This window comes from Temnothorax curvispinosus, unplaced genomic scaffold (assembly GCF_003070985.1).
Source record: "Temnothorax curvispinosus isolate PA1 unplaced genomic scaffold, ASM307098v1 QBEX01010492.1, whole genome shotgun sequence".
In the NCBI taxonomy this organism is placed as follows: domain Eukaryota; kingdom Metazoa; phylum Arthropoda; class Insecta; order Hymenoptera; family Formicidae; genus Temnothorax; species Temnothorax curvispinosus.
In genome coordinates this window covers 79,749-89,578 of record NW_020220272.1, presented here as the reverse complement: position 1 = coordinate 89,578, position 9,830 = coordinate 79,749, and positions in this window count along the sequence as shown.

Here is a 9,830-nt window from a genome sequence, read left to right as displayed (position 1 = left end):
ATTGAGGTAGAAAAAACTGAAGAATATAATAGAATTATAAATAACCCGATAACTCAAAATTGGCGGAAGTTAAAGCAACCACGAACATTTCTCAAAAAATTCAAAATTTTATAAAGAAAGAACCCTTTTACCGATTATCGCCAAATTCAATACCAACCTTCTTTTAATAATACTCTATATAAAATTACTTGTATAACTTATACATATGTAACTTTTTAAGCAAAAATCGGTAACTCCTTCACCGATTCTCGCAAAATTCAAAACAACCTTTCTTTAATGATACTCTATATAAAATTACATGTAGGGAAGACCGGGGCGAAGTCGTCACCGGGGCGGAGTCGTCATTGCAATTATCTCGAAATCTGTATGTTGTGTGAACTTGCCATTAATATTGTAAATGCGGCTTATGGTGGCTAGAGTCCTATATTAGTAGAGAGACGCAAACATGTTCCTCTTTCTGATTGGTCGGTTATAGACCAATAGACAACAGGGAGTACGATCATAAGATGGCGGCGGCGGCAAAGTGGGGGTAAAGTTTACGTTTCTCTACTAATATAGGACTCTAGTCATAGTAGATTAATATCGTACGGGTATACGAGCACAAGATGGCGACGGCAGCAAAGTGGGGGTAAAGTTTGCGTCTCTCTACTAATATAAAACTCTAAAGGCTGATTTATAGAGGCCGTAACCGTTGATTTAAGAGTAGTTAGGCTATGCCGATTCTATCCCGGGGGCTCCGAGGAGGGGTGAGGGAGGGGGGTATCGGATTTCGCGGGGCGGTGAGGGGGAAAGGGGAAAGGCAAGGTATCGGGTTACACAGGGGTATCGGGTTACAAGGAGATAACGCGGGGGTGAGGGGGAGGGGGGAGGGGCGGGGTATCGAGTTACACAAGAATATCGGCTTTCAAGAATATCAGATTTCAAAGATATCAGGTTACGCCGCGAGGGGGGGAAGGGGTTGACCTTGGCATACCACCGTGATGACTCACCATGATGACTCACCGTGATGACTCATTGGGATGAGTCACCGAGATGACTCACCCGCGCCGCGGTAGGGGAAGTCCGCGTTCGCGATTGCAGTCGCGCCGCGAGGGTCCGCGTGTGGGTCCGCGGGGGCCTCGTTCGCAACGACGTCGCTAGGCGGCGCACAATGGGTAAGACTAACTCGATAGCGCACTGCGTAGAAGCGTGTTCATCGAACCTGTCGGGACACGTTCGTCGTAAACAACATTTTTTTTAGGAAAAGGGGGCAATTATCGCGTAGACTAAACAAATTCGCTAAACAATCTATCTACGCAGTACGTAAAAGACAAAGAAAAAAATGACGTCATTGGGACGATGATCGACCCGATAACGCATCGAACCTGTCGGAACATGTTCGTCGTAAATAAAACATATTTCTAGGAAAAGGGGGGTGTTATCGCGTAGACTAAACAATCGATTATCTCGTAGACTAAACAATCGAACCTGTCGGGACACGTTCGACGTTCTCAAAATTAAGTGGATTTAGAGATTCTAAGGCACTTTCTATACATCGCGTTATACGTCATACGTTTAGGTGAGCTGATTCGTATTGAACGCATCGCTAGCATATATTACATTCGACGCTTCCCTGGGATCCGTCAAGGTGGACGCGATATCGGAGAACTGATCTATCTACGTAGTACGTAAAAAACAAAGGAAGAAATGACGTCATCGGGACGATGATCGATCCGATAACGCATCGAATCTGTCGGGACACGTTCGTCGTAAGCAAATGTTTTCTAGGAAAAGGGGGCGTTATCGCGTAGACTAAACAATTTCACGCTATTTTTTACGACGCAGTACGTAAAACAAAGGAAGAAATGATCTTTCAAGATTCAATTGGAGCGAGAGAGAGGGCAAAGGGTATATAACGAGGGATGAAGCGCATCAAGCCGCAGTAGTAAGATTTGAGAGCGATACATCGGTTAAAAAGTATCGAGATTTATTGTGTGATTAAACACGTTATCACATTCAAGTGCTGTGAAGTGATATAATAAAAGAAATGGTGCAAAAGTGATCAAACATGGATCAATTCGAGCAAACCGAACGCGATCTATTGGAGCTGTACGACCAAGTAGCTACCTTGGGTAAATTTTTCACATGGACGCTGCAATGCGCGGAATTCGTCGAGCAGCTCGAGACACGCTGTAGTGCCAAACGTCAGCGGCTCTCCGACAATCCAACGATCGAGCAGAGACAATCGTTGGTTGCCCAAATCGCGCGACTCGAGGGTGTGAAGTCGCGATTGGAAAGACAATTTATCCATAGCGGTGGTGATTATGCGAACGCCGGTACCAGTGGCGACACGCGCGCGGCAGAACTCGTATGGCGAGAAATCGACGCCGGGTTCAAAACGCGAATAATGACCGGTGCGGTAATTAATACAGACTATATAGAACCGCGACAGTTTTTGGAAGACGCCTGCAGCGTCGTGTGCAAGTGAGTGCGAGACATTATAAAAATATACATAACTTTGTCAAAGTGAACACCGCGTTCAACGGGGAGTTTGTGGCGGGTGATAAACGTGCCAATAAAAGTATATGTACAAATAACATAGAACTCTGTGGTACATCGCACTTGCGTGATTGGTACAAGCTGCATGTTATCGAGCCCACATTAGCGAAACTCAAGGAGTTCCAGGAACGCGACAGTGGGTGGGCGTTGACTCGAATCCTCAATTTGACGATGAGCGTCAAAAAGTACAATCTTTTGCGCGCGGGGTGTCACGGAAATTAAGTACTTCCTTTTTCATAACGGTCATAAAGCTACAGATTAAATAAGCTTCCTCTCTATTATTCTCTTTCTAAATATTTCAAATGTTATAGTGAAACGGAATATTTATTTTAGGTATCCATAATTTTTCACCTTGCAGCTAATGTACGCTTTCAGGAGAAAATTAAATCTCAAATACAAACAAATATTTACGCTACCGATACCATTTTGCGCATCGCCAAACTTATGCCAAACTTAAAAATAATTCTTCCTTCTAAGAATAAACATGCGCTGATGTACACAATGTGTAATTATGTCAATATTTTTATTTCAATATTTACTCTGATACTATGTATTTTGAAGTCAGCTCTGTATGTTGTGTTATATAGAAATAGTTTCGCGTATCTAATACAGCAAATAATTGCAACTATACTTTAACTCTTAACTAGCACACGTCCGCGATCGAACGTTATCTGCACACGGGGTGTTGTACACTTTGAACGTTGGGTACGGCGAAATAAAGGCTCCAATAGGCTTGAAAAAAATCAAGTACATACATTAAACACTGGAAAATGATACCCATTAACCTAAACAATAAAATGTTTAGTTTTTAGGCTTCAAAAAAATTTTTGAAATAAATTTGTTATAAAAAAAATTGTTATTAATTAATTTTATGCGAAATTCTATAGATTAACCGACCGAGAAAGATGCCTAAACTTGACGAAATTCGTTTTGGGGTGTTTGAGCTAGTTAAGGGTTAAAAATAATTATTTTTATTTTAGAGTGTATAAATATAGCGTATCTGAATAATTTATTGGTAATAACTTTGTTTGTAAAAAAGAGGTTTTGCGTCATGGCGATTGTATCTGTAATAATTACCTGAATTGAATAAAAACATCCCACGCGATTGCTATTAAAGCGTTTCCGGTGAGATCAACAAGGACAAAATTTGTAGGGATATATATAAGGATTGCATACGACTAGCGGTTCATCAGCGATAGATGTTCAGACTTTACTGGATACACCAAACCTTCAAAACTCTATTTATCTTTGCTATCGTTTGAATCATCTGGATTATATTTATAAAAGTATTTACATAATTTTTATACATTTCTTTACACATATTATTTTTCTTATATTAAATATTTATCAAAGAGATATACCACCTTTCTTAGAGCGTGGCATATCTTTTCAAGTTTATGATCTTAAATGATCTTCAAACGGGTTTAGTCGTCGCTAACTGTTTATTAAAAAGTTATTAATAAACAGAATAAAATAAATAGACGAATGTCGAACGTAATATAATCTTAAGGTAGGCGTCTCGCTACGCTGCTAGTCATGTGACTGTTTGTAGGTTTTCACGTTCAGAAATATATTTCAGGCAATTTTTGCTAAAAGAAAAATAATTTTATGAATTATGGTGTAAAATTTCATACGTGACAAAGTATGTTACTTTTTCCAAATTATGTGATTTTTCTCATTTGACTCCGTTTTGATCAGCTGATCATGCGAGTCGTCAAGAAAGGTTATCATCTTCTTTTCGATTAAATATTGACAATTACTGAAAAAGGGTTTCAAAACGCATGACAGGGGTGTCAATCACTATCCAATTCGGCTAAGAAAGACGAGCCCCATAACCTGTAACTACAGTGATTAGCCAGCGGAGTTCGGTTCGAGCTGCCATAGTGATCGGACGTGTTTCCGTTCCTGTCCCGTGTAGAGCTTTGATCCTATCCTTCCTGGCTGTGGTGATCGAATAATTTTGCCTATTATAGTGCCTGATTAGCCTCGCCTTTTTTGGCCGTATTTGTTGCGTAAAGTCTCTGCGCTCCCCCCTCGGAGGGGGAGCTATTTGTTAGATATAAATAATTGTAACGGATGGCGGATCATTCGGATCCCGTGACGAAGCAGGATAACCCGCGAGCTCTCGAAGACAATGCTACCAGAAAGTCGTGTAAAAGAATGAGAACTGGTGTCTCGGAACAACAATTCGAAACGGTTGTAAAGCATTTGTTGGGAGAGGACCCGACAACGGATCTCGAGGAACGCACAACGATCCAACGCGAGATTACACTGCCCGAGGGACAAAGGGGCGAAGTTCAGATAAGTGACAAGCCCCCGTTAGATAAAGAATTTGATAATGATGACATGGAAATAGAGGAGAGTAACATAGTTAATAAACCTGACGCCCGCGCACGCGAACTTTTAATAAAAAAAGCTGCCGTGGTAGATAACTCTAGGATAAGTGACGATTCTGTATCTGCGCATAGCTTCGTTAGCAACAACGGGAGTGCCACCGACTCCCGTTCATGTGATCTACAGGTGATCAGTGATATTGGAGAGGTCAAAGAAATATACACTGTTTGTAATGGTAATCTAAGAGAATGTACACAGCAACAGACACGCCCTGTAATCACTAAATACGACAGCAGCTTTTCCGGTAACGCGAAGATAACTATTAAATTACCCCCTGATCATACTACTGCGAGGAAGGGGAAAAATTTAATCAAAATATGGATGTGCTTAACGAACTACCAAATCCGTCCGTGCAATGTAGAAATGCTGAATCACTTCACAGCTGAAGCGGAATTTCCCGACTATTTGGAGGCCAATCTGGCCTTGGAGGTTATAGAAAAAATCCCCAACAAACTTAAGGGGATCCTGCAGCCGTATGATTTACCGACATTATCGTTAATCAATGGATCTTTTAATTGGCTTTACAGAATTGCAAGTTTTTGGTCTAGAATTAAAGTCCGCACAAAAATCTAGGGTGGAAAACGCGATTTTATATCAAAAGCACAAAAAAATTAAAAATATTACTTATTGGGGCACATATACACAGCTGTCACCTGACGACAATATTTGCTTAAAACAAAAATTCTACAGTTTATACGTACATACATAATGTTTATCATCCACCTTTGGGAAAATATGTAGGAATAATATCGTGTAAGTAGAAGTAAGATTCAATGCGTACAAAAAAAGATCAATCTAATAATTATTTTAGTAATGCAAATACGGATGCAGGATGACAAGAAGAGCAACAACAGTAGTTGCCGGATCTTGCGTAAGATAGCGAGCAATCGAAAAAAAGACAGATGTCATTTCGTTAGACAAAAACAGATATAGGGTGCATTCGGGGAGCACGCTATTAGCACAATTATCGTCCAAAACTGTTCGAGGAGACGCTTTGTGGCGCTGTGATATACGATGATGACGTCACTGTAAAGGCAGCGTGACGTCATCACTCGCGCTATTTTCGCTATTATTTTCGAGGTGAGGCACGAAATACTATTGGCGCTTAAGCTGCGTTCGGGGAGCTTGCTATCGCTGTCGCGCTATTGGCTCCTCGAACAAAGTTCATAGCGTTTGGGTTTATAGTGTTAAATAGCGTCTCCCCGAATGCACCCATAGGGAAAACAAAATTAGAAAGGTTGACATTATCGACATCGAGGAAGTTCGCCAGTCACTGCAGGATCCTCTTAAAGCTTTTGTAGAACATCGCTCCATGATCAGGAGAGGAGTTATTGCGGACTGGCCTTCAACCATCAAAGACCTATGGTCGGTAATCCAGGACAAGTCCGGTATCATTGGTATGGAACGGATGTACCGACGTAAATGGGATAACACGTTAAAGAAAACTACTTTATCAGAAACAGATAATATAATTGTGACGTTCAAAGGAGTGGGTATCAGAGATCTAAAGATATTTACGAATAACGTTGATTTGAAGATTAGAGCGTTTGTCCCGCAGACCAGGCAGTGCTACAATTGTTACAGGTTCGGTCATACAAAGATATCTTGCAAAAGCGAAGCGTTTTGTATTGTATGCGGAGATAAAGCTCACGGTCAGTGCGAGGAGTCTGTTAAGTGCCGCAACTGTAGTGGCCCGCATAAATCTACATATAAAAAATGTCCGGTTTTCGAGAAGAACGTACAAATTAATATTGAAATGGCTCGTAGAAATATTTCTTTTTTCAGTGCTAGACGTATTGTGGAAGGGGGAGATCGTCCCCCAGCCCCCTCGACGGAGAGCTCGAAAGATGCGGATGCCTGGCCGAGTTTACCGCCTTCGAAGACGGCTTCGTACGCTGGTGTCACGCGTTCCCGTGATAATACTGGACATAGCTTGCGGCGCTCTACGGAGGTCCCTCAGTCCCGACGTGTGGAGTTGGTTAGGCGATCGACGGGTCTTGCCCGTGGGAGATCCCGGGAATCCTCGGACGGCTCTAGTCAAAAATATTACAAGCGTTTCGATTTACGCTCAGAAGAAATCAACAAGAACAAACAAGGTATCATGTTCTCCTCGGCCAGGAACGGTGCCTCCTGGTCGAGCTGCGATGGGTCCCGGGCGTCGGGAGAGAATTCGCCGGCGGGACATTTGCCACAGGTGCCGCAGGATTTTATTAATGGAATAAGGGAAATGTGGCCACTTCTGCTACAGTTGTCAAACAATTCGGACTTCTGAGCATTGATGGACCGCATTGGCGATAGGGGTAAGCCCTTGCAGAATGAAACTTTTAGTATAAGGGAGATAAATGAATCAGCTGACCGGTCGGATCTACTGGAGAACGAGAGGGCTAAGCTTCTCCATTCGATATAGCGTTCAATCTCCTATTGTGGAATTGTCGTGGTTTTGGTACCAGCAAAAATGAATTATCTATAAGCGTGTTGTGGATTTTGACATCGTGATCCTGACTGAAACTAAATGTACGGAGAATAAGAAAATTAATTTTTCAGGTTTTGACACCGTTCAGAGCAAAAATCTGCTAAATAGTGGCGGCGTATCGATCTCTGTTCGAAGGAGTATTGAGTTCGAGGTTATACCGGCTTCGGAGTAATGCACCCTTCGGATACGACTGTATTGGCATTAAGACCAGAAATTTGGATAGCAATTGTATTATTATGGCGGTGTATAGACACCCCCGCGACCCCATCACATCACCTGATATCAGATTGGTGGCCGGACAGGTACCTAGCTCTGCGAACTCGATTGTGTTGGGTGATTTTAATGCCCACAATTCTGCCTGGAATTGCGAGCTCACTTCCCAGGACGGCGAGATTCTTCATGACACAATGCTAGATATGGGTTTTATTTGCGTAAATACTGATACAAAATCCAGAGCTGGCCGACGAAATCAACGGGACTCAAATATTGACCTGGCTTTTGGCACATCTGGTATGATGGATAAGATTGATTATAATCAGCTGGAGGACCCATGGGACAGTGATCACCACCCGATAGTCTTCACTATGGATGGAGACACCCTCCCGTATAGAAAAGCCTTGAATAGAATCTCGACAAAAAAAACTGATTGGTCCCGTTTCCACTTACTCGTCGATAGTGCAATCAAGGCAGACCTCCTACCGCATGTCGGCTCCTTCTCCGAGGACACTGGTGCCTATTACGGGAAGTTTATTGATATACTTAGATCATCGGTGAACCTTGCATCTGGCAGAACTAAGGAATTTAAACCTCCTGAGGTCAATAAGGCTAAAAAACGTAAAATACAACACAGATGGTGGGATGCGGAGTGCGACGAGGCTATATGTAATAGGAAAGAGGCGTTCAGTAATTTCAAACGATGTAAGTCCATTAATTCTTGGGTCAGGTACAAGCGAGCATGTGCCATAGCTAGGAGGACGTTTGCCTTCAAAAAGAAGAAATGTTTCGAAGATTTCTGTGCAGGTATTAACCGTTTTACCAGCATAAGTTACGTCTGGAATACCATCAGGATTTTAAAAAATGCAAGAAACCAAGTCCGTTGGAATTGCTGGCATACTAAGAACAGAGAAGAAGAAATTAAAAAATCCATTGATAAACTTGCTCCCCCATATGTGGGGGCGGACCCATCATTCCCAATTAATCTGCGTGAGGACGATTCGCCTCTGAGCTCGCCGTTCCGGAGATCTGAAATGGATAGGGCCATTACAATGATCAAAAAGAATTCTGCTCCGGGTCTTGATGGCATCAAATATAAAATGATCAAGGAGCTTCCCGAGTCGGCGCTTTCCTGTTTGTTGGAATTGTTTAACTGCATATGGCTTTCAGACTTTCTCCCGGAGAAATGGCTTCATTATCAGGTGGTCTTTATAGACAAGCCCGGCAAAGAAAAGGTCCGACCAATTTCTCTGTCTTCCTGCGTGGGTAAGATATGCGAACGCATGATCAATGAGCGACTAACTTGGTGGGCAGAGAACGAAAACTAGTTTAGTCAATCGCAAAATAGCTTCCGCAGGGGAAAGTCCTGTGCGGATAACCTTGTCAAAGTGGTATCAGATATCCGAGCTTCACTGTGTATGGGTGAGTACACGCTTGCTGCGTTTCTTGACGTTTCATCTGCCTATGATAACGTCGATTTCCGCATCATGATTGAGACTTTGATTGCGTCTGATTGTCCCGCGGGTATCGTCAAATTTATATGTAAATTGCTATATCGGAGACTAGTTCGCTTTATTGTCAATTCACAGGAATTCAAGGAACGACTAGTATATGTGGAACTCCCGCAGGGCGCGGTTCTCAATCCGGTTTTGTACTCTCTCTACACTAAAAGGATCTGCTCTGACCTTCCGGAGGGCGTGAACTCGTGCGAGTTTGCCGATGACATCGGCCTGTATGTGTGCGGTCCTAATAGACACCGTAATCGGGAGCTTTTGCAACGGGCGGTTAATTTGGTTGCCGAGAGATTGCGATCCATTTAAAATAATTGATAGAAAATGATAGAAAATTTTGCCTTTCCTTTCCTATGGTGATTTTGAATCCTCTTTTTCAGAACATACTTAAGAAATTTCACATAGTTAGATTGTTTTGCAGATTATCATATCCTTTGTAAATATCTTATAATTTTCCTTGTTTTTCTATCTTTTTCATTTTATATAAAAATAGAAATTGTTGTTCTATGTAAATTTCGATGAAAACTCATAATATCAAAGTTGCTATTTCTATGTCAATCAATATTTCTTCTATATCATAATTTATATAGAATCAAATTCTTATCAATGTTATTCTTTACGAATAATTAGAATGCCTTGATACTCGTGTTATTAAATGTAACTCTAACTATTATCTGTATATTAATTAATATTTTTGTATC